This window comes from Rhinatrema bivittatum, chromosome 5 (genome assembly GCF_901001135.1).
Source record: "Rhinatrema bivittatum chromosome 5, aRhiBiv1.1, whole genome shotgun sequence".
Classification (NCBI taxonomy): domain Eukaryota; kingdom Metazoa; phylum Chordata; class Amphibia; order Gymnophiona; family Rhinatrematidae; genus Rhinatrema; species Rhinatrema bivittatum.
In genome coordinates, this window is record NC_042619.1 from 280369582 (window position 1) to 280396182 (window position 26601).

The window sequence follows — 26601 nt, forward strand, 5'->3', positions numbered from 1 at the left end:
AAGAGTATGCAGCATTCATGGTGGTCCAGATATCACAAGTGAAATGCACACTCCCCTCTGCCTTAGCTAGCAGTGCTTGGATGTGACTGCGACACTGCTTGTACAGGCTGGGGAGGACATTTCTGCTAAATGTAGTTCTGGAGGGGACTTTGTAATTTGGAACTACGACCTTCAGATAAAGCTTGAAACCCATATTCTCCACTAACTGCAAGGGCTGGTCATCAAGGGCAATCATTTCTCCAATGCTCCTGGTTACAACTTTTGGAGGCTGCCTGCCTCCTACCCCGGGATAGTGTTACTGCACTCTACCCCATTTCCTCTATGGTGGGTTGTCGCTTCTGCCACATGTCAGGGAGTTGCTGGCCTGCCACCTGACTGCTAGAAGGGAATGAGGGCGTGAGCTGACTCTGCTGCTTTTGAACCCTAAACGCTGCTTGGAAGGGGTCCCCTAACTGGTACTGTCACCATACCCAGATGGCAGTACTGTTGGGTGTTGCTTCTTCATATGATGCAACATGCCAAAATTAGACAGATGTCCCATTTGCTTGCCTCTGATAATAGCCCTGCCACAGAGCAAAATGAGGGTCCTCCATCACTTTAAAGTGGCTCCAGATCGCACATGTCTTTCGTGATCCTCCCTTCTGTATAGCCTTGGGGGTGGATGCTGGCTGGAGCTGAAGTAGTGGGTGCATCCTCAGAAGCAATGCCAGGGGCCTCAGTTACCCTTTGTGCCTGCACCATCTGCTCTTCCTCCTCCTCATCAGTTTCATCTCTCCCCTGCTGCACTGAAGTGGAGGCTAAGACAGGACTAACTAATCCTCCCAAAACTTCGTCAGCTATTACTTCTTCCATTTCTGATGAGGCTCCCACACAAGATGATTCTTCATCTTAATCAGAAGCAAACAGTGACTGCGCTACATTGTCAACGCTATGTCTTAGTCGAGACTTCTGTCCCACTGATGCTTTTGGGTGTCGACATTTTGTCTGGCATGACTCAGCCTCCTCTTCCCTCACCTTCAAAACTACAGGGTCAGAAACAGGTGGTGGCAATGCTTCATGGTTAGATTTCATTTTTTTTCCAGATGGAACTGTGCCTTTTGAAGTGCCTCCTCTGCCAGTCCCAATCACTCGACCACATCTAGCTTTCCCTGACATTATGGATTTAATGTCACTGCCTAGTGCCTATTGGCTGCCCACTGGCACAGTGCCTTGATATGCACTAATGTAATGTGTGTGCACACCCAGAGCTTGTAACTACAAAAGAGGCAGACTGGGGATTTCATTGCTGACTGTCCCAATAATAAACTTGAGTCTGCTAAACTACCCAGTGCCCACTGACACAGTACCTTGATATGCACTAAGGTAATGTATGTGCACACACAGAGCTTGTAACTACAAAAGAGGCAGACTGGGGATTTCACTGCACAGACTATCCCAATAATATACTTCAGTCTGCTAAACTGCCAGCCCATTGGCACTGATGCCCTGTGCAGAGAGAGACTGAGTGAGTTCAATTAAACAAATTCAGTTTTAAAAAGCTGGCATTGTTGGCACAGCAGGAAAATCGATTAAATATATTTTCCAATGGAAGTTCTAGCAAACTATGCAAATAGTTGTATCGCTGCCTTTTAACTTTACTCTCTTATACTTGTATATTCACCCAGTTACCCCCTACCCTGTTCTTTGTAATTTCCTTTCCTTCTCAGTTTTTTGTAAACCGACATGATGTGTCCTATGAATGCCGGTATAAAAAAGTTTTTAAATAAAATAAATAAAATAAAATAAAACTAGCTAAAAATTGAATATATCTCTCCCACCCACAACACCCAAATGGTGCTTGCTTGCAGCCTAGCCCAGAGGGTGAATTAATCAAAATGGCACTGCTAGCAGCTTCTCTCCCTGGCACGGAGAGACAGTCTCAGATCAACTAAAAAAACTGCTTAAAAAAAAAAAAACACAACTAGCTGGCTCTGCAGCCAAATAAAGAATAAATATATTTTTCTCTTAAGTAACTAGCCTAGCTAGCAATTGAATACAGATTTCAGAACTCAGACTAGCCCTGAGTGCAGCCACCTTCCGCGGAGACCACCTCCCCACACCACCCCTGCAAAGAAAGTGCATGGCACGCCACGTGCTTAAGTATATATAGTGCTGGGTCATCAGGAAAAGTGTCACTGAGCACTGAATGACAGCGCGATTGCTGCATTCCATTCATTTAAAAAAATCTTATCGCTGATATGTTGCATTCTGGTATCTGTGCCAACTTGTCCGAGCCACTCTGACAGGGCTGTGAGGTCACTGATGACTCACAGGAAAGGGCTGGTTTTTAACTCTAGATACACCCAAATGGCGTTCTCCAATTGCAAATGGCGGCAAAGAAAAGCGTGCGGCGCCAAACGTATGGAACGGATGATATGTTATATTCATGGGGAGTCGCAATACATTTTGCTTCTCCACGAATACAACGAATAGGGGCATATACGAATGCACACCCCTAGTGATGTTAGTTTTAATATGAATACACAGAATGTTTCTGTAATACCAACGCTAACTCCCCATCTTCTGAAACCCACCTAATTCAAAGAAACCCTCTATAGTGGTACATATATATATATAGAGAGAGAGTGTCAGACCAACTCTATACAGAGGCTCCCTCTCTCTTTCAATAGTTTTGCTGTAACGCAAGACTATCGCATGCACAATGCACCAAAAAATGTGTAGTTATTTCCTGCATTATTTATTGCATTGGATGCTAATGATCCTCATTTCCATTAACCCCTCATTTCCATTAACTCCTCCCACTGGAATTCTTAATTTTGCATTATTTATTGCATGCATTAGGGCATTAATGTGCACATTAAGGCCCTGTTATGAAATGATAAATGACCCTGTTGGTTAGCCTTCCTAATTTTTGTTAGCATTTCATCATCTGTTCATTCTGGCCAGGTGGATGATAGTACAATCCCACTGCTATTCTATTCCTTTTCTCACATGGAATTTCTAACCATAAAGATTCTACTGTGCATTTTGTTTGTGGCAGAACTTTTTTCCTGTTTGAAACTATGCCCTCTTTAACATATAGCGCCATCCCTCCACCAATTTGATCTATCCTAATATTATGATATTAGGATATCTAACCTTTATATTAGGATATATAACCCTTTAGTCACTCTTTTGACTTTCCCTTTTATTTTATTTCTTGATTTTGATTTATTTATTTATTTTTATTGTTATTTTTATTTTATTTTATTTTACTTTACTTTACTTTATTTCATTTTATTATTTTATTTTATTTTATTCTATTTCATTCCATTTATCTCTTCTGCTATTCCCTCTACTTTTATACATACATTCTCCCTAACGAAGCCTAGTACAAGAACAACATATTTTGAATTATACATTTACTGGACTTTTATCATTCATGACCTTCATTACTATATAATCCAATTCCAATTCTTATCTACCTTTGATTACTATGTAATTTAAATTGTATATTTAATTTTTCTTTTCTTTGACTATTACTCAAGGTTGTTTAAATGTTCATTGTTCCATGTAAGGCCTTCTGGCATGTTATTGTTCTTTGTAAACCGGTTTGATTTGCATCTAATGTAGGAAGATCGGTATAGAAAAACAAAAAAATAAATAAATAAATATGATATGGCAGCAGCATTTTGCATAGTCACTTTTGACTTTTACAGTGAGGCCTCAAACAATTACACTATTTGACTGAACCTTTGATAACTAAGGTAGAGATTTTGGAAGAAATTAAACAGGACCTGTGCTGGTGGCTGAACTCTTTTGTTCTTCAGGATTGGGCTTAATTATGTTTAAACCCTCACTAAGTAACATTGGCAACAAATGCCTCCACACAGGCCCCTTCTGAACTCAAGGGACTTGGCCAGTCCTAGAAAAACAATTTCAGATCAATGTTCTGAATTGTGAGTGATCAGATATGCTCTAACACCCTTCACTCACCTCCTCAAGGGGAAGAGATTATTCACTCAGAGAGAATGATTGCAAACTCTTCTACCCTGTCTGGACATTTTTACTAGGGATTGCAAGCTCTTCTACCTTGTCTGGGCATTTTTACTCTGCTCTAAGAATCAAGTGCTCAAGAATTCTGACCCTTCTTGTCATTCAGGGTGAGAATCTGTTTATTTGCTAGGAATGTCTTTCAGAATATTTCCCACACAAATCCCTCTTTAAATCAGAGTTCTGGAATTTAGATACAGTTTTTTAATTTAGGATTTTGCCATTATTTGTGAAGTGATATTTCACTGTAAGTTAACAGGAATAATCAGGGGATGTTCCAGGCAAATCCCCTGCCTGATTCTCTGACTTATCTTTTCAATAATCATTTAATTAACTTCACAGTAGTGGGGTGGGGGGGTGGGGGGGTCTGATAACCTTTTCAGTCTTGCTCTGGCTTTCCCAAGTTGGCATATTTTATATTGCCTTTTTTCTGCTCAGGTTCATGTAAAGTGCAGTATGCTCTTCCTTCCTCCCCCACCTCCCCTCATACACATACACACGCTTCCTTGGAGGGGGATTGCACTCTCCCAACCTTAAATTTCTTGTGTTCTCAACAAGAAGCTACTCTCCTGCATGTAGCTTACTCCCTTAGGCCAAAGTTCCATGGCATTCCTTCTAGGGGTGTGCAGAAATAAAAAAAAAAAATCATCTCAGTTCATTGGGACCCATATTCATTTCATTTGTTTCAGTATGAAAAAAAATATGTTTATTCGTTTTATTTGTTTCATTTGTTTTCCATTAAAACCTATGGGGGAAGTATTACAAGTCTATTTGGCTCAAGAATAGTGATTTTCTTTATAATCAGTTCTAATGAAACTTGTGAGAAGACATTATTTGAATAGGAAAAGAACTGAAGATATTTAGAATGTGACAAAGTGGCATCAAAAGTGGCATAAATAGTAACCTAAGACTCTGCAAAGGGGAACCAGGCTTACAGGATTGGCAGGAATTCTCTAATGCAATGTGAGTAAAGCAAAGAAGCATCAAGAAGAGGAAGAATATATCAAGGTTTAAAAAGAGGCAGCCAGCCCAACAATAGTGTCATAAAACCTTGATGACATCACGAGAGGCAAAGTGGCACCAAAAGTGGGGTTAGCACCCTAAGGCACAATGAAGTAGGAATGAAGCAGACAACATGGCAGAAAAAATTCCAAGATACAGATAAAGGGACCAATAATCAGAAAGAATGGTATCAAAATTTCAAAAACATAGAAGAGGTGCACAGTAGCACCCTAGATTGGCAAAAAGACCTCAAAGCGTAAGAGCTGGAGTATGCCAGAAAGGTACAGTGGCAGAAAGTATTGAATAATCTCTAGGTGTAACATTTGCACATGGCAGCAAGGTGTAGGATTGGGGGGGGGGGGGGGCATAGCATTAAGGCAGAGTTGCATGGGAGATGCCAGTCATTCCATTGGAGCATACAGACAACCACAGAGGGGGATTACTCTTCTTGTCGAAGTATGGCTTCACCTGGCTCATCCACCAGTCCAAAAGTCCAATAGGATATGTTTGTGTCATGGAGTAAGCCATGCACAGTATAGATAGGTAGGTGGTATCTAAGTACTCAGTACAGTGGAACTGTAAGTGAAATCAGTCATGGTTCATTGAGCAGTGCAGCAAGTGTGGAAAAGATGAATAGCCATGGCAAGAGTAAAAGATGGCAAGAAGGTGAGTACCTTATATGAAGAACGGTATTAAAATCCTAAGTAGTGTTTCAGTAAGTTAGCAAAGCAATATATGGCTATGGCATGATGAAAAGTGGGCAGGTACTGTAGGGGGAAGGGGATTTGGCAAGAACCTTGAATACAGCTGGATAGGAAGCTATACCAGTGATGCTGGTATATCTTAAGAACTTGGAAGGTAGGAGCAGAGCAATGCAGCAAGAAGGGTATCTATATAGTACACACAAAGGCGTGTGCCAGTTCTACATGTAAAGAGAGAGAAGCTAGTGAACAGTATAATGTGGGAAGAATGGCTTACAGCAGCAGAAATATTGTCAGATAATAATTTTAAAAAATTGGAATGGTAGGAGGAGAGCAATGCAGCAAGGAGTGTAGCTGAAACACCCCCAAAGCTGTGGTGTTGTCAATTTCAAGTGCATGTAGTATTTGAAAAATACCTTTGCAGGTTGAAAATGCAGCATTCTTAAGGACTGCAAAGTTTAGTGGAAATTATTAAGAATCCTGAGCCTTGCTAAAACTGTTTTGATATGGTTGGAGGATAACATGCTGAAGCTGGAAGTGTCAGGTTCCAGGGGTTGTGGTTGGAGGAAAACAGGCTTAAGTAGATACGTCAGGCCTCAATGGATATGGTGGAGCAAGGGATGCTGCAGCTGGAAGTGTCAGGACACGGTACTCATAGTTGGAGGAAGACAGGTAGGATACATCAAGCCTAAGTGGATATGGTTGTGCATTTGATGCTACAGCTGGAAGTGTAGGCTACGGAGGTGATGGCTGCAGCAAGCCCTGCTTAAGCAGAATACATAAGTCCTGAGCAGATATTATGGAGTATGACATGCTGCAGGTGGAAGTGTCAGGCCACAGAGGTAATGGGTGAGATATGGCATACCACAGCTTACAGTGTCAGGCCACAGCAGTAATGGTTGGAGTATGGAATGCTGCAGCTATAAATGTCAGGCCACAGTGGTTATGATTTGAAAATAGCATGCCACAGCTGTAAGTGTCAGGCCACAGTGGTTATGGTTTGAGAATTGCATTCTGTAGCTGTATCAGGTCTCAGTGGTAATTGGTTAGAACATGGCATTCTGCAGCTGTAAATGTCAGACCACAGTAGTTAAGGTTTGAAAATGGCATACCATAGCTGTAAGTATCAGGTCTCAGTGGAAATGGTTGGAACATTGCATGCTGCAGCATTAAGTGTCAGGCCACAGTTGGAATAAGACAGGCTGATAAAGAATAAGTTATTTGTCAGTGGTTGTGTTTAGAGAATAGGCAGAGGATCTCCGTGAAGACATGCTTCAGTGGTGTTTTGCTTACACCTCTCCTGAGGCATAACTCCACTGTCTTCCGCTGCCTGCTTCACCGCAACAACTGTTAGGAGTGAAACAGACAGGGGAACTCAATGGAGTTATGTCTCAGTGGTGTTGTTTGGCAAACACAACCATTGAGGCATGAGTCCAATGACCTCCCTTGCCTGCTTCATACCAAACAGCTGTTGATGCAAAGCAGGCAGGGGAAGACAGTGGAGTTATGCCTCAGGAGAGGTATAAGCAAAATACCACTGTAGCATGACTCCACTGAGATCCTCTGCGTATTCTCTAAACACCACCACTGAAGAATAACTTATCCTTTATCAGCCTCAGAGGTGGCATTTGGGGGAAAAGAGGCAGAGGAACATAGTGAAGTCATGCCTCAAAGATTGCATTTGGGGAAAAAGAAGTAAAGGAACTCAGTGGAGTCATGCTTCAGAGGTTGCATTTGGGGGAAAGGAGGCAAAGGAACTCAGTGGAGTCATGACACTGCAGTGGTGCTTGGCAGGCAGACAAATGATATAGCAAACCCCTGAGATTGTATCAGATATATGGCATTGTTAGACTGCTGCTGGATATTCTACCAGACCCCCTATACTGTTTGGGTGGGGTGGGGTAGTTTAAGGCTGCTGCTGGATGTGTTGCCATTCCCATGTGCTGTTAATATTCAGGTACAGTAGTGTAAGGTTGCTGCAAGATGTATTTATTTATTTGACAGTTTTTTTTAATACCGTCGTTTGGAAGTAGCATCACAACGGTTTACAAATCGAACCATAAATGTATAAAATAAATTTCTAATTCAAATTATTATAAAATACTAAAAGCCAACTTAATAGTAAAATAATAAAAATCAAAATAAGAACTTAACATTGCATTAATATAAAACTACTAAAAAGCATAAAACAAGGAAATAAAATACAAAATGAAATCATAAAATCATAAATAGTAAGAAAATGCCAACTATTTGTTCTGAGGATCACTTTTCATTTGTTTAAAAGCTGCCAGACTCCTGTGCTGTTGATGTTGGGATATGATAGTGAAAGGCTGTTACTGGATATACTGTCAGACCTCTATAGTGTAAGGTCCCAGTGTTGTTGTTGAGCAGTGTTGAGGTTGGTGACATGTCAGGAGGAAGTAAGCTGAGTCAGACCTCACTGTTACTAAAGGTGATGTGTCTGGAGGAATCAGGAAGATTGGAGCCCTGGTGTTGAGGTTGAGGACATATTAGGAGAAAGCAGGAGGACTGAAGCCTTGGAGTTGTTGGGTACATGTTAGGAAGAAGTAAGCTGAGTCAGACCCTGGTTTTCATCATGAGGTCAAGTCAGGAGGCAGAAGGGCATAAAAGGCCCCTGTTTTGTAGATGGCGACAAGTCATGAGGGCAGCAGGGTGTGACAGAACCCAGTTGTGTGTATGGGGACAATTCAGGAGGCAGCAGGGCAGGAATGGCTACAGTTTTGTGAATGGGGACAAGTCAGAAGATAGCATATTTTGACAGGCTTCAGTTTTGTGGGTGGGAGAAGTCAGAAGTAGTATATTGTGAAGCCCCAGTTTTCTAGGTGGGGACAAGACAGTAGGAAGTAAGCTGAGTCAGACCTCAGTTTTGTGGATGGGGACAAGTCAGGAGGCAGCAGAGTATGACAGGCCCCAGTTATGTAGATGGGGACTGTTACGCTTGGGCTCCGGTCAGGAGGCGTGAACACCACCCAGCAGGGTGGCTCCAGGTGGAGAGAGACAGGAAGCTAGAAACAGTGTCTGGTTCCAGGCTGGGTCAAGGCAGGCAGCAATAAGCAGTGTCTAGTTCAGGCTGGGTCAGAGCAGGCGGCAAGGAGCAGAGTCTAAGTTCAGGCTGGGTCAGGGCAGGCGGCAATGAGCAGAGTCTAAGTTCAGGCTGGGTCAGGGCAGGCGGCAATGAGCAGAGTCTAAGTTCAGGCTGGGTCAGGGCAGGCGGCAATGAGCAGAGTCTAAGTTCAGGCTGGGTCAGGGCACAGTAAGCAGGGCAAGGCAGGTCAGAAGGCCCGTAGGCCACACACACACAAAAGGCCCGTAGGCCACACACCATAAGCGGGGCAAGGCAGGTCAGAAGGCCCGTAGGCCACACACACACAGAAGGCCCGTAGGCCACACACCATAAGCGGGGCAAGGCAGGTCAGAAGGCCCGTAGGCCACACACCATAAGCAGAGCAGGGCAGGTCAGAAGGCCCGTAGGCCACACACACACAGAAGGCCCGTAGGCCACACACCATAAGCAGAGCAGGGCAGGTCAGAAGGCCATAGGCCACACACACACAGAAGGCCCGTAGGCCACACACCGTAAGCAGAGCAAGCAGGTCAGAAGGCCCGTAGGCCAGGTGAGAACAACGAGGAAGGAGGCCCGAAGGCCGCGCAAGGCAAGGCAAGGAAAGGCCCGAAGGCCGCGCAGGGCAAGGCAAGGAAAGGCCCGAAGGCCGCGCAGGGCAAGGCAAGGAAAGGCCCGAAGGCCGCGCAGGGCAAGGCAAGGAAAGGCCCGAAGGCCGCGCAGGGCTAGAGCAGGGAGCCCAGGTGAGCTTGATGCCGAAGCACCAAGGCAACTGTCAGGCAGGGTTATAAGGACACACCCAGAGCACAGAGTGGACAGATAAGATGGACTGGGCCTGTCCGGAAAGCCAGCACTAGAGGGACCCCTGGTGGTGAGGCGGTTGCACTGCAGCCAAAACTGTAACAGTACCCCCTCCTCAAGGCCTCCCCCTCCTCCTGGGTCCCATCTTAGCAGGAGGTACTCAAAGATGAGATCTGGCCCCTCCGAGGGCAACAACAGCTGGAGCCATTCAACAGGCTCAGATGGCTGAGTTAGAAAATCTGTTAGTGGTACCGGTTTGAGCCCCTCCGGGGGTGGCAGCAGGACCGGTTTAGCAGGCTCTTCTCGGGGTAGTGCAGCAGGTTCGGGCCCCTCTCGGGATGAAACAGCAGGCTGGAACACCTCTCCGGGCGTTGTAGCAGGATCGGACCCCTCTCGGGGCGATGCAGCAGGCTTGGCCCCCTCTTGGGGCGATGCAGCAGGCTTGGCCCCCTCCTGGGGCGATGCAGCAGGCTTGGCCCCCTCCTGGGGCGATGCAGCAGGCTTGGCCCCCTCCTGGGGCGATGCAGCAGGCTTGGCCCCCTCTTGGGGCGATGCAGCAGGCTTGGCCCCCTCTTGGGGCGATGCAGCAGGCTTGGCCCCCTCTTGGGGCGATGCAGCAGGCTTGGCCCCCTCTTGGGGCGATGCAGCAGGCTTGGCCCCCTCCTGGGGCGATGCAGCAGGCTTGGCCCCCTCCTGGGGCGATGCAGCAGGCTTGACCCCCTCTTGGGGCGATGCAGCAGGCTTGGCCCCCTCTTGGGGCGATGTAGCAGGCTTGGTCCCCTCTTGGGGCGATGCAGCAGGCTTGGCCCCCTCCTGGGGTGATGCAGCAGGCTTGGCCCCCTCCTGGGGTGATGCAGCAGGCTTGGTCCCCTCTTGGGGCGATGCAGCAGGCTTGGTCCCCTCTTGGGGCGATGCAGCAGGCTTGGCCCCCTCCTGGGGCGATGCAGCAGGCTTGGCCCCCTCCTGGGGCGATGCAGCAGGCTTGGCCCCCCCCCTGGGGCGATGCAGCAGGCTTGGCCCCCCCCCCTGGGGCGATGCAGCAGGCTTGGCCCCCCCCCTGGGGCGATGCAGCAGGCTTGGCCCCCCCCTGGGGCGATGCAGCAGGCTTGGCCCCCCCCCTGGGGTGATGCAGCAGGCTTGGCCCCCCCCCTGGGGTGATGCAGCAGGCTTGGCCCCCCCCCTGGGGTGATGCAGCAGGCTTGGCCCCCCCCCTGGGGTGATGAAACAGGCTCAGATGGCAGAGCAGCAAGGTTTGAAGCAGTGCACATAGAAGACTCAAGTAGCACTGCTGTGGGCTTGATACCTCGAGCCACACTCTGAGGCTCCTTATTTTGTTTCTGGAGGAGCAGTTTAGAGAAGGCACAGGCAGTTCTAGGACGTCTAGGGAATGTGCTCGTTAGTGTCTCAACAGCAGCTGTGGGCAGCAGAGCCCTGCTAGAGTTAATCAACTCTCTCCGTTTGAGAGAAACCTGTTCCTGAGGCTCTAGCACTGGTGTCACAGAAGCCTTCTTGGCCAGGTAAGTCCTGGGTTTTTCTATCCACAAACTGCCAGCAAAAATGTCTGTTTTAGTTGAGCCAGAAACAGAATACTGGTTAGGAGAGCTGATAGCTTTTTTTAATGGCACAGCTGGTCCTAGAGCAGAACACCGGGGGCAGGGTTTGCCTGGTGGTAACAAACACGGAAGACAGGAGCATTTCCACCACCCTGGTTTAGGAGCCAGACAGTTCAAACATTCCTGATAGACAGAGACATTTTTCTTGTTGCAATTATTGCATGACCAGTGTTCCTGACCAACAAGTTCACAGGCTAGACAGTTCTGATAGCTTGGATAATTCAAAGTTTGACAGGAATTGCAGGTATAAAACTTTAAAGAAGGAGGCATCTTGAATTAGTGAAAAAGTTGACTCACCGGCAGGACACAGACCATCTCTTCCCCTGGAAATTTGATGGCTTCGGCATACTGTTACGCTTGGGCTCCGGTCAGGAGGCGTGAACACCACCCAGCAGGGTGGCTCCAGGTGGAGAGAGACAGGAAGCTAGAAACAGTGTCTGGTTCCAGGCTGGGTCAAGGCAGGCAGCAATAAGCAGTGTCTAGTTCAGGCTGGGTCAGAGCAGGCGGCAAGGAGCAGAGTCTAAGTTCAGGCTGGGTCAGGGCAGGCGGCAATGAGCAGAGTCTAAGTTCAGGCTGGGTCAGAGCAGGCGGCAAGGAGCAGAGTCTAAGTTCAGGCTGGGTCAGGGCAGGCGGCAATGAGCAGAGTCTAAGTTCAGGCTGGGTCAGGGCAGGCGGCAATGAGCAGAGTCTAAGTTCAGGCTGGGTCAGGGCAGGCGGCAATGAGCAGAGTCTAAGTTCAGGCTGGGTCAGGGCACAGTAAGCAGGGCAAGGCAGGTCAGAAGGCCCGTAGGCCACACACACACAGAAGGCCCGTAGGCCACACACCATAAGCGGGGCAAGGCAGGTCAGAAGGCCCGTAGGCCACACACACACAGAAGGCCCGTAGGCCACACACCATAAGCGGGGCAAGGCAGGTCAGAAGGCCCGTAGGCTCCACACACACAGACAGAAGGCCCATAGGCCACACACCATAAGCAGAGCAGGGCAGGTCAGAAGGCCCGTAGGCCACACACACACAGAAGGCCCGTAGGCCACACACCATAAGCAGAGCAGGGCAGGTCAGAAGGCCGTAGGCCACACACACACAGAAGGCCCGTAGGCCACACACCGTAAGCAGAGCAAGCAGGTCAGAAGGCCCGTAGGCCAGGTGAGAACAACGAGGAAGGAGGCCCGAAGGCCGCGCAAGGAAAGGCCCGAAGGCCGCGCAAGGCAAGGAAAGGCCCGAAGGCCGCGCAAGGCTAGAGCAGGGAGCCCAGGTGAACTCGATGCCGAAGCACCGAGGCAACTGTCAGGCAGGGTTATAAGGACACACCCAGAGCACAGAGTGGACAGATAAGATGGACTGGGCCTGTCCGGAAAGCCAGCACTAGAGGGACCCCTGGTGGTGAGGCGGTTGCACTGCAGCCAAAACTGTAACAGGGACAAGTCAGGAGGTAGCATGTTTTCACAGGCCCCAGCTTTCTGCATGGGGGCAAGTCAGGAGATAGCAGAATTATTCAGATCCTAGTGATGGTAGACACTAACAAAGCAAGGCATTCAGATTGTTTCACTGCATTTTGGCCCCTATGATGTTGGTAAAGGCAAGGCAGGCAGATTGAGTCAGTGCATGTTGGCCCCTGTTATGTTGATAAGGGCAAGGTGGTGCTAGGGACACAGCAGAACTCACATTTGTGTTTTTGGCCCTTGGATTGGCATTTCAGGCTGGGGAGGTAACAGCATTCTGGTTGTTGAAGTGTGGACCAACAGGTGGGGTTGGGGATGCAGCAGGACTCAACATTGGTGTATTGTGGCCCTTAAATTGTTTTTTTGGACCAGGGAGGCAGCAACAGTGTGGTTCTTGAAGAATGACCCAAATGATGGTTTTGGGAAAACAGCAGGCAGATGTAGTCTGTCAGTCACAGTCACTGGATGTAGGCCCTATTGCTGTTATTGAGGCATGGAATTCAGACAGGCAACGTAGCCAACAATAGCACCTTCAAGTTCTTTTCATTCATCTTCCCAATTGCATGGCAAATCTGGAAAATCTGGAAAGCCAAGCAGGCAGATTAATTTTAAGAAACACTAGCTTCTCCATCAACTGTGGTGACAACCTGGAGCGATATTTCCTGTAATGGAAAACACTCTTTCACTGGGGATACTCATTTGTGGGCAAGAGAGATAGGACTGAGCCACTCTCACTCAGTCTGGTCAGATCCTGGACTTGTGGGACCAATATGCCAGCACATCTGTCTCCATGTCCTCGATGGTCTATGTGAGATAGCGTGTCACTGAGATTTGAGCTGCCGACTCCTTTGCTGGTATCAGACATGTGTATTTATTCCCAGCTGCTTTTCAGATAGCCTGGGACAGAAGTAAGGATTGTTTCCATTTTACTGTCCTCGAGAGAGTGCTAGCTGGTGATGACAGAGTGCTGCTCTGACTTACGCTACTGTTTGACCTGAGCAATGATGGTGTTTCCTCCTTTGCACCTCATGCTTGTTCTAACCAGAACATACTGCTTTTGAGAGGTAATTTCCAATCATAGGTCTTAAAAAACCTCCATCCTCCAAATTCCTAATTTTTATCAAAATAATCCTTTTAATTATGAAAATATGTATTATGTATTCATTTTATATTTTCTTAAAAATTGCACATTTAAGCTCAAGCTGTGCTCTCCTAATTGAAAATCCAGAACAAATATTTTTTAGTACAATTCTCAGGATAACCTGAAGAAATTCAAGAAAGACCTAAAAACATGCGGCTGGATTTTTAAAGCCCTGCTCGCGTAAATCCGCCCGGATTTACGCGAGCAGGGCCTTGCGTGCCAGCGCGCCTATTTTCCATAGGCCGCCGGTGCTCACAGAACCCCAGGACGCGCGTAGGTCCTGGGGTTTTCGGAAGGGGGCTTGTCGGGGGCGTGTCATGGGGGCGGGACCCGATGACGTGGCGTTTTGGGGGCGGGGCGCGGCATTTCAGGGGTGGGATCGGGGCGTGGCACCGGCCCAGGGGCGTGGTCCAGGCCTTCGGACCAGCCCCCGGGTTGGAGCACGGCGCGCCAGCAGAGCTGGCGCGCGTAGATTTACGTCTGCTTCTCGCAGGCGTAAATCTACGGACAAAGGTAAGGGGGGGTTAGATAGGGCCGGGGGGGTGGGTTAGGTAGAGGAAGGGAGGGGAAGGTGAGGGGAGGGTGAAAGAGAGTTCCCTCCGAGGCCGCTCCGATTTCGAAGCGGCCTCGGAGGGAACGGAGACAGGCTGCGTGGCTCGGCGCCCGCCGGCTGCCCAAAATCGGCAGCCTTGCGCGCGCCAATCCAGGATTTGAGAAGATACGCGCGGCTACGCGCATATCTTATAAAATCCAGCGTACTTTTGTTTGCGCCTGGTGCGCAAACAAAAGTACGCGAACGCGCTTTTTTTAAAAATCTACCCCATGGTGATTTCAGCAAGCATATGGAATCGATGCCAAAGAGGATAGCTAAGACAGAAGCTGACCGAGGGACTCATATCTATTATCTTAACTATATTTTATCTATTTTAATGTGTAGATTTTAACTATCTTACTATTATTTTCACTGAATTTTATTGGATTTATTTCTGTTTCTAACTGTTATATGATTTTTATTATGTAACCCGTAAAAGATAAAATCTTGTGTTCTGTGTCACAGTATATAAAAATTGCATAAATAAAATAAAAATAAATAACATTCCGGACCCAATAACAATTGGATAAAATTATGCTAGGACCCTTCAATTGTGGTCACTCATTTCAGTGATGCAACTAGTGCACTGGACAATGCTAGTTGTGAGATGGATATGTACAATATCCATTCATTAAACCAAGCCAACGTCAGCTAACATTTTGCCATGTGGCTGTGTCAAGGAAATTGCTGTATGAATGAAAAGATATAACTATATCAGGCTATGTTGTTATTGCATCAATGTCCATGAAGCCTCAACATATGTTCTTAGTCACGAAGTTCAAACATCCGAATAATTCTCTGCTGCAGACCAAACCGCTAATAGCAACTTAGTAACAAGAAATGATGCCGGCACATGCGCAGTCTATTTATGTGTATACTCCATGGCGTTTCTTGTTACTAAGTCGCCATTAGCGGTTTGGTCTGCAGCAGAAAATTATTCGGATGTTGAACTTCGTGACTAAGAAGGTATGTGAGGCTTCATGGACATAGATGCAATAAGTTGTTTTCTAACATTGTTAGCCTGATATAGTTATATCTTTTCATTCATACAGCAATTGCCTTGACACAGCCACACGACGAAATGTTAGCTGACGGCGGCTTGGTTTAATGAATGGATATTGTACACATCCGGCTCACAACTAGCATTGTCCAGTGCACTAGTTGCATCACTGAAATGAGTGACCACAATTGAAGGGTCCTGGCATAATTTTATCCAGTCAGATAAGTTGAAATTGTTATTGGGTCCGGAATGTACATGAGAATTATTCTGAAAGAAGTATTTGTTCTGGATTTTCAATTAGGAGAGCACGGCTTGAGCTTAAATGTGTAATTTTTAAGAAAATATAACATGAATACATAAAAATACATATTTTCAAAATTAAAAGGATTATTTTGATAAAAATTAGGAATTTGGAGGATGGAGGTTTTTTAAGACCTTATTTATTGTAAAGAAAAACACAGCTGTAATAGTTAACTTTGAGACTTTATTAGGGAAAGACAGAGACCAAGGGAATAGAGACAGATACTGGAACAAAGTACAGATAAATTTGTTCCAGGGAGCGACAGGTCCATACAAATGTATAATTGCCAAGTCACTCAAAGTTCCAGTAATGTGTAGAACCTTTTATACCTTCCATACTGACCAATCAGAACATACTGAGAGTGTTATTTCTAGATAAGTGCAGGGCTTCTGATTTGGGAATATATTAGACCAATCAGCTAATGGGTCTGGGGTGTTGGCCGCATTCCAGCACGTAGCAGAGATGAGGTACTTCAGAAAGTCAATGCACAATATCACATACATATCCCCTCTTGAAGGGTTTTATGCCTAGAAACCCTTCACACATAGGTAGGGCCGTGAGTGCCTGTCTTAGGTTGTCCCTTACATCCTAAGCTAGCCTTAGGTGAAGGAATCGTACCCGTCGTTGGCTAACCTCACTCTTATTCCCTACCCATTTAATTCATGGGGAAGCTCATGTATGTCCATCATTAAATGCTGAGTGATAGTAGTCACTTGATCTTGTACAGCAGATGAAGAGCTGACCATAATGTTCAATCCGGGCATCCTGGGCATGGCAGCAGCGATGGAAGATCCAAATCGTCGAAGGCAGAGGCATACGCATGGTAGGCAAAGGCATAGCAAAAGTCCAAAACATCATAGTAATCCGGTAGGGTATTGATAGCGCTATGCAGTATTATGCCAACAACATGTAGTATGTAGCAGTGAAAACAATCGCTGTATGGACAGTCCTAATTCAACTGTGGCAGTCACCTGTCCAAGAGATGATCCAGCTGTGGATGGGAAGGCTTCTAAACCAGTTCTAGTCAAGTGTATAAGCTATTAAAGTAGATGAGGGCTAGTAATACTGCTTTATCTTCGGGTACATCTGAGAAAGCGGGACTAATACCTATCTTAAATGATGGTAAGTCTGAATGTAATTGAGGATAATCATAGAAACAAGTGACAGCTGATTCTGTGAGAGTCTTTAGCATGTTATATGATCTAAAACAAAATAATGTACGTTGCAGGATTGCTAAACCATCAATGTGAGTCTTTGCACAAGTAAAAAGAAATGTAGTAAAATAAAAAATCAGAAATAAGAAAATATTATACCTTCCCCTCTGGAATCCCAAATGTAAACATACTAGCATATAAATAGAGAGAAAAGAACATTTCAAGAGACACATAATAGAAATAATTGAACTGGAGATTTCTACAAGTGTGAAAATTGCATAACCTCAAATTATATCATGAAGTTCGGAAATTTAAATCATGGCACTTGCAAAAAGGCATAATAACCAAATACATATAACAATCAATTATCGCATGGCAGATCAAGGGTACATTAATTCATGGGATCAAGAAAACTACATCAGGGTAAAGAATAAAACAAAAAAGAAATCAGGTCAAATGAGTAAATAACTCAGGTCATATAATGAAGTAATGTTGGGCTGGCTTGCTAAGACAAGCTCTAAATTCAAACAATCAATGGAATATTCATTTTATTCAGTAGGATGTATTAATCTTTCACTAAGCAAGGCCTAAGTTAAATGTGTGCATAGAATATGTGTGTATGGAATGGAGCAACACAAATTCAAAGTGATGCAGCAGAATTCAAATGTAATAAACAGAACCACAGACAACTCATGGCAGACACTACATAAAACATAGATTTCACAAGACTAACACATATCCATTTATTACACAAAGAGACATAGAGGCCTTCATAACATCAAGACAGACAACAAATTACACATATTTTTGAGCTGAAAAATGAAAACAAAAGTAAAAACAAACCAAAAAGGAGTGTCAAACGCGCTTGAAAAATGCCAGGAAAACAAAAACCAGAATTCTGTTTAAAAATGGAAAAATAAAAATAAAAATGGAAAAAATGTAGAAAAACAAAATGCAGCCTGAATATATTCATGACAGAAAGGACGTTGACCTGAGAAAAAGAAAAGGTAACATACAAAAAATAATACCAATCGTTAGGTATAAACTTAGAGAATGAATTCGGTCAGCAGCACTCAGAGCTGAAATTCAATATGAAATACCAAGCAATTAGGATTTGCAAGAAAAAGCAAGTGAGGTTTACTGAAATGTAATGACTATAGCACGTTAAAGAAGCATAACTCGTTCAATGTATTTGTGTACATTCAAAACAAACAAACAGTCTAATCAGCATAACCTTGCCAAAGTTCCCTCTATATACATACACACCTTCAATAGAAATACCCTGTTTGGTCAAACAAACTAAACCTAATCCTTTCATTTTCTTTCTCTCCTGGTCGCCTGCACTGAAGGTAGTCCATACCCTGTTCAACTCCTCCCCTCTTCTCCCCTTTTTTTTTTTTTTTTAAATGAAAACTCTGTATTTAGTTACTCAAACAATATCCGTCAATAGTATTGTAAACCTGTCCCTATGTGTAAACAAGGCAGACACGGGTCCATGGCAAAGGTCACTAAATCACTGTTAAAGAGCCAGCACAGTCTTCCCTACACACTCAACTTTCAGAAACCAATTTGGCATACTGTATCATCTAAAATGTGAACTTCAACATGCATTGCACACCATCTTTCCTGTCCCCAGTATTGCCTATTTTTGTATAATTCACCACTTTGTGTTCCCACATTCATTTGGTGACACCTTACCATGTGTATACATGACCTCTCTATATATTCGCTAAATATATCCGCATCGGTAGATGATATCATAGAAAACTTACAACATGTATTGAAACACCATGTATCCCAAGGGATATAGGGGTAACAGAAGGCATAAACGGCATTAACATATAGCACCACAGCAGGTATGCTTGCAGGCTACACTAGAGAATAAAAACACCAGGGACATTGCAAAAGATTGTAAAAATCTGTAAAAAGTCACATGATGACAGGAAACTTTCCAAGGAAAGGAGTATACGTACATCGATAGAATTGGAAGGAGGAAAATAAGCAGACAACCATACAACATATTTGGGCGTGTAGTACTTGCAAAGTAGGGAAACTAAACAGATCAATTTATTAAAAGGAAGTCTCTTCATCCCTCCTATGGCACAGGGAAAACAGAATTCCAGTAAATAAAAAGTATAAAAACAGTGGCAGAAAACGTAGTGCAGTGAATAAGATGTTAAGAACAAATACAACTCCTGTAACGCAGGAAATAAAAAGGAAAGGATTATAATCTCAGCACAGAACACCATCCGTAAAAGTAACTGAAAAGTCATAAAAATAGAAACTGTCGATGTATGTGTGCCTCGCCGGATGTCCAGCAGGAGTCCCCTCAGTGGACTCCCTGCAGTCAGCTACAGACAGGTTATGTGCAAACACTGGTGAGAAGCACCTAAAAAAAAAAACAGAGCATAAAGAACAAAGTGTGTGCACAAGCAGGACACTGAGCTACAAAGAGAACACTGCCAACACTGCCAGGGAAAAATAACCTCGCGTGAAACAACAAAACATGGTTAATAAAATCAATTAGGAATTGCAAGAAAACAAGCCTAGGGAGTGCTTTAAATGTATTAGTACCAAACCATTGAAGACCTGAACCAAACCCCACTAATGACTGTATGCCAAAGAAGCCCAACTCTGCCAGTGATTTCCTGTATTCAAAGAAGCTAATCTATGTCAGTATCTCTCTGTACTTTCAAAACAATATAAGTGAAATTTACCATGTACTTACTTTCTCATTGACCTACACTGAAGGAAGCCCACACTGAATCAACCCCCCTTTCTCGTAACTACCTTATGTTTGTTACTAAGAGCTGCACAATTAACCCCTTAACTACCAGTGGAAGGAGAGTTGGAAAGCACAAACACCAGGAAATGCTTGATCAAGTACGCCAAATACATAAAGCAATGGCAGGAAAGTGCCATCCATCACTGGAAACAGTTACTCAAAACAAATAGAAAAAAACAACAAAAAAAAAGATTAAAGATAAAAGAAATGAGAAAAAGAGAAAAGAACAAAACCACAGAACAGACAGACAACCAAAATTGGATTGTGCCACAGAACCACATATTGGGTTGGAACGAAACAGAACAAATTATTAAGAGTTAGGAACCGGACGTCACCGGTGTCGCTGGAAAAACATGCATGGAAATCATGAAACCTAAAAACAGCAAATGGCCTGACAAAGTAGTGAAATGTTCCCCGTAGAAGGTGACTTGAAAGCCAGTTATGCTGTGTCCCCTGTAGAAAAATAGTGGTCAATAATTAAAAACTAGTAACAAAAACACTGTGACACAGCCCAGAACACATGCCGGAAAATAAATTAATTACACACAAAAATAAAAGCAGGCAGGGCCATGGTTTGTACTACGACAGAGGCAGAAAAGATGTAATGGAAACAGGGATTAGGACCTAGGAAAAGCAAAACGCCCTCTGCGAAGGAGAAAAGAAACAAATAATTAAAGAAAATAGTTGTAAATAAACAAACTATGGAAATTAAGGTCAGAATGAAGTACAAAGTTCAGAATCATGAACAAAGTTCTAACGATCATACACACAGCCATTCACAAGATCATTCCACTGGAGCTCAACAGTCCATTTCGACTACATTTACCCTCCAGACCGGTGAGAGCAGCTTATAGAGATACTCTCCTTGCCCCACCCATCAAAACCGCCTTAAGTAAACGAGCTCTGGCCACAGCGGGCCCCGCGCAGTGGAACTCTCTACCTCCAGAACTCCGGCTGGAACAATGCCCGATTACCTTCAAAAAGAGACTCAAAACGTGGCTGTTCGAACAAGCTTGTTATTTATGCCAATGATTTCTTCTCATACATCACTTTACTATCTAACAGCTATCTATCAAATTAGCATTCCAACTCTGCAGTCGATCAAGCCAATTTGCTCCTTATCTTAAATTAATCCAGTATTCACCTAAAACTTTAGCCAGATTAGTCATGGCTCCACAAAAGAATCTTATTATTTATTCGTTTTTCTTCATTCCCCAGTTTCTTTGATACAAGGTTTACTTCCCATGTTTATTGTAATCACATTCTTACATGCTTGTTACTGTTATAATGTAAACCAAGGTAATATGTAATTTCGCTACATAAATATCGGTATATAAAAATGTTAAACAAACAAACAAATAAGCACGTCGAGCACAAGACAGATGCTACTAGAGATGAAAAGTTTATTGCAGAATAGTGGTATACAGAGAAAAGACTGAGAAACGAAGCACAAAAAAAAACAGCAAAGAGATCGAGACGAGATGGATGGAGGCGAGGGGGAGGGCACCAGCCCTCCCTTCCTCTATGTCCAGCTCCAAAGGAATGCCAGGAATGTCAAGGGGAGGGGTAGACACACATTCAACCAGCACAGCCAGGCACACGGAAAAAACTCCAGACCCCAGAGAGCACTTCGAGAGCGTAAGGGAGGAGGGAATGAGGTATTCCCCTCCACCAGCAGGCCCAAAAGAAACGGAAGGGGGGGTTGGTCACCACGCCCCGATCCCTCTCCGCTGAACATAAAGAAATACATCAGAATGGGGAGGAAGGGCACAGGTACACCAAATGAAAACTACACGTTTCAGCAACCAACAAAGGGGCACACCCACAGCTCAAGACAAAAAAAAAAGTTTTTAACAGGCAATGTGTATTTATGTATTTATATAAAATCTTTCCTATACCGTGGTTTAGTAAAGCACCATCACAATGATTTACAATGAGGCACGGAAAGATATATTTGGTGAAACTCTGACTAAATGTTAAACAGCCAGAGCACATGAAGAGCCAGGAGATTATACAGCACCAAAGCAAAACGAAAAAGATAAACACAGGCAGACACACACACAGAGATACCTCATGCAACATGAACCACAGAAGCACAAAAGTTAGAGAGAGAGCCAGCAGATACCGCTGGAGCAAGGGCGACCTCTGAATACACAAAGTGCAGGGTACTCCCTGTGGAGATAAGGAATGGCAGAAAGCTGGACACAATCACATCCCAGGGAAAAAAATGCAGGGGCAGGAAGAGATGAAACCGGGGCTAAGGGGCAAAGGGAAGGGGAATGGGATAGAGGATGCATGGGGCCCGAGAAATCAGCAGGATAGGAGAAAAGAGAGACAGGGCAACACGAACCTGAACCAGCAGGAGGTACTCCCCGTTTGTCCTGAAAAAGCAAATGTCCCAGCTACGGGAGAAAACTGTCTCCAATGGAAACACAGTGTAAAGTTCCTTCTACCGTAATAGTCCCAGAAAACAGCATATGAACAAAAGCCAAGGGACAGAAAAGGAGCCCAACAGTCAGGGTGGCTGAGGGTACTTTCCTCTAAAAGTAAAGTCACAGAGCTGTGCATTAAGCACTGTTTACAATAGAGCGGGAAACAAACCAGAGACAAAAGAACAGCTCAGCAGGCAAATGCAAAGAGATAACACAGGGGACTAGTAAAATTAACCCCTACAGCACATTACTGACCTCCCATGGGTGCAGACCAGAAGTTAGACAATAAAACAAGTTACCAATTGGTAAACAGTAAACAATTTAAAGTCACCCTTATGACAAAGTGACGTATTTCTTACCTTCACCAAATTCACACCAGCAACACTCCAGGCGCTGGAACTTCGTTACAGCGAACGATAACCTTTGGGCTTTAAACAACAAGATGGACATGCTGCTTAAACAGAAACAGAGTGAAACTATCCAGACAACATACCTTCAGCAGTTTCCTCCCCTTTGAGGAAAATCAAACCGAAAGCACAGCGACAATACTGAAGAGAAAATCCCAGCTGGACTTTCAGCAAATTCTAGACAACTTCACACCAGACGAAGTCCCTAAGACTTTCAAATCTGGAGGCTCCAAACCCTCTCGTTCGGACCGGGGGCTGAGCACGAAGCCCAGGGAAAAGGTCAACTCTCTGGTCCAATCAGTCAGGAGAGGCAAAGTACAGCTGCAAAAGAAAACCCGTTCCTCTGCTACCACATGTTTATTGTAAAGGAAAACACAGCTGTAATAGTTAACTTTGAGACTTTATTAGGGAAAGACAGAGACCATGGGAATAGAGACAGATACTGGAACAAAGTACAGATAAGTTTGTTCCAGGGAGCGACAGGTCCATACAAATGTATAATTGCCAAGTCACTCAAAGTTCCAGTAATGTGTAGAACCTTTTATACCTTCCATACTGACCAATCAGAACATACTGAGAGTGTTATTTCTAGATAAGTGCAGGGCTTCTGATTTGGGAATATATTAGACCAATCAGCTAATGGGTCTGGGGTGTTGGCCGCATTCCAGCACGTAGCAGAGATGAGGTACTTCAGAAAGTCAATGCACAATATCACATACAACCTATGATTGGAAATTACCTCTCAAATTTAAAAACCACTATTTAAATTTAAAGACCACTATTTAAAGAGCAGGAGCGCACCAAAAAAGCCCCTTTCAAGCCAGATCGCCTTGCCTCACCATGGCGCAGAGGACTCCTGACATCCCTACCATCACGGTAGGCCCCCGCCGTGGCCTACTTCCCCCGGACCCACAGATAAGAACCCGCAGATGAGCCGCCAGGTCCTACCTCCAAGTAGGCCCCGTACTCACCCAGACCGCCCTCCACAGAGGGCCCACACTGCACAGGCCTTGCCGACCACCAGCAGGCCCAATCCTCCAGCACCCCACCATCCACCGGGGGAGTTTGCAGTGTCTCAGGACCTCCTTCTTAACTAGAGGAAAGCCCAGGAAGGGCCGCCTCTCTCCTTGCGACCTCCGACCCTGCCCACCGACGCTTTCCAGGCGGCGACATGGGACCCGACCACTATTTAAAGAGCAGGAGCGCGCCTGCGTCACGCGCCTAAGGAGCGCAACAAAGGGGCCCTTCGTGCAGCCACCGAGTGCGACAGTCTCCCCCCCCCCCCTCCCCACCAGTCATACAGTGTATCTTCTACCACTCTCGCAACAGCCACCCGCATCCCTATCCCCAGACACACCACTAACAAAAACCAACGAAGATGCTAACGTACCCCATCCCCATTATCACCCACCTCTACCACAACAGGAGAAAACTAGCAACTCCTACACATCCTCATCAAAAGAGATCACTGATTCCCATCATGACCTCCCCCCTCACTCAATTCCATGGTCTCTCTCTCTTCTCTCTAACGCTCCTCAACGAACAATCCCTCACCAAAAAAACCCACATTCTCAACGACTTCCTATTGGATTCTCAAATTATCTGTACTATCACCGAAACATGGATGAAACATACAGACATTGCCCTAATCAACCAATTACCACTACAGCTCTACGATATATTCTCAATACCCAGACAAAAAAAAAAGAGGTGGCAGCATACTGTTAGCGACAAAAAAAAGAGCTAAGATTAATTCCTCAAATTCTGAAATCGGCCTCCAAACTAGAAATTGGCCTCTTCAAATCTAACCAACTACAAATCTGCTTAATCTACTCCCCCCAGGCTCCTAGACTCAGACCCGTCTCCTCTCATTGAAATCATCGCCAAACACATCAACATGGACTCCCTGCTATTATCTTGAGGGATTTCAACATCCATGCAGACAAGACCCCACTGAACCCCCAACTGCAAAGCCCTTCTATCCTCCTTCATGGCCATGGGTTTCAAGCAAATCATCAACAAGCCCACCCACAAAGCTGGCCACACCCTGGATCTCATCTTCATAAACGCAACCCTCACACCCATTTCCCCTCCCTCCTGCACCCTGATCCAGTAGTCTGACCATTCGATGATCTCCACTGAGCTCTCAATAAAGAAAAGCCTGACCCCCCCCCCTTCCTCAAAACTACCATTCACTTCAGAAAACCCTGCTCCATGGATGACCTCAGCTCCCACCTCTCAATGGACCTACAAAACCTTGACCTTTCTAATGCAGACTCTGCCCTGACCTCATGGCTCAACATCACTAACTCTGTAGCTAATAAAATATGTCCCATGACAGCTAAAGAAATTAACCCTGCCCTACAAAACAAAAATCACCTTGGTTCTTGCTAGAACTGAAGAACCTTAAACAAGAGCTAAGACACAAAGAACAGAGATGGCGCAAGGACCCTACTCCCACTTCACTGTCAGCATACAAAGCCTCCATGCACTCTTACAGGAACACCATACTGTGTACTAAGAGAGATTTCTACGCCAGCAAAATCCACAACTTCCTCTACGACGCAAAGGCCTTGTTCTCATATGTCTCAGTACTCACAAAACCCTCACCTCCATCCATCCCAGACGACAAAGCCCAAAATAAGTCTATCGAACTGGCAACTTTCTTCGAGAGGAAAATCACCAACCTACTAGCCCCGCTCACCCTCTTGAATACCCAGCCCCCTCCCCTCTACACCTCCCCCTACAGCCATAAAGCAAATTTCGATTCCTTTGAACTCACTTCATCCCTAGAAATCGAATCCATCCTCAAGAACATGAAGCCCTCCTCTCACCTCTCCGACCACATACCTACTAAACTCCTACTCACCATTTCTAACATCATCTCCAAACCTCTGGCGGATATTATAAACTGCTCCCTTTCCCAAGGATCTGTACCTGACCCCCTGAAACTTGCCATTCTCAAACCACTACTAAAGAAACCCAACCTGGATCCAGCAGACCCCACTAATTTCCGCCCTATCGCCAACCTTCCTTTTATTGCTAAGCTAATAGAGAAACTGGTCAACCACCAACTCTCTGACTATCTAGACAATCACAAGATTCTCTAGCATACCCAGTTCAGATTCCGTAAATTTCTAAACACGGAATCCCTCCTAATCTCACTCACAGACAACATCCTAATGAGCTTAGACAAAGGACAATCCTACCATCTGGCTTTGCTTGACATTTCAGCCTCTTTTGACACTGTGAATCATCCCATCCTCATCAACCGCCTTGCCGACATCAGCATCTCAGGTACCGTCCTCAGTTGGTTCAAGTCCTTCCTCAGCAACAGGAACTACAAGGTCAGAATAAGCAATAATCCCATCCCATCAGCTCCTCTAACGGAGTATCTCAAGGATCGTCTCTCTCTCCTACTCTCTTTAACATATATCTTCTACCCTTCTGCCAGCTCCTCACAAATCTAAAATTAACATATTTCATTTACACTGACGATGTGCAAATATTGATCCCTATAACAGAACCCACCTCCAAAACCCTTAACTTTGGAACAGCTGCCTATACTCCATCATCCTTCTCCTCTCTAGCCTCAACCTAGTCCTCAACACTTCCAAAACTGAACTCCTCCTCATCTCTCCCAATGACTATAACCCCCCCTCAGTAACCTCACTATACCATCAGTGACCCAAGTGAGAGATCTCGGCACCATATTAGACATCTGACTGAACTTTAAAAAATTCATCAACACCACCACAAAAGAATGCTTCTATAAGCTACATATTCTGAAAAGGATCCAACCCCTCCTTCACTTTAACGATTTCTGCATGGTCCTCCAAGCCATCCTATTCTCAAAAATAGACTACTGTAACTCACTACTCCTCGGCCTTCCTGCTACTACCACTAAACCTTTGCAGATGCTCCAGAACTACGCCACAAGGATCCTAACCAACTCTAGTCGAAGAGACCATATCACGCCCATCCTCAAGAATTTACATTGGCTTCCCATCAACTTCAGAATCCTGCATAAGTCCCTCACCATTATACACAAGACCATCCACAATCAATCCTCACTCCAGCTAAAAATTCCGCTCCACTTACACTCCTCCACGAGA

At 45.1% G+C, this 26601-nt stretch overlaps 1 long non-coding RNA gene across 2 annotated transcripts; it reads right to left on the reverse strand.

The window, feature by feature from the left end:
• Positions 1-15871: 15871 nt before the first annotated feature.
• LOC115092768 lies at positions 15872-23200 on the reverse strand. 2 transcript variants are annotated; one of them, XR_003857074.1, is made up of 2 exons: positions 22439-23200; positions 15872-19251 (listed from the first exon to the last, which is right to left on the reverse strand). It is a non-coding gene; the product is annotated as an uncharacterized LOC115092768 (long non-coding RNA). The 2 variants fall into 2 exon arrangements; XR_003857073.1 differs by having other exon boundaries at positions 19591-23200.
• Between the last annotated feature and the right edge of the window lie 3401 nt (positions 23201-26601).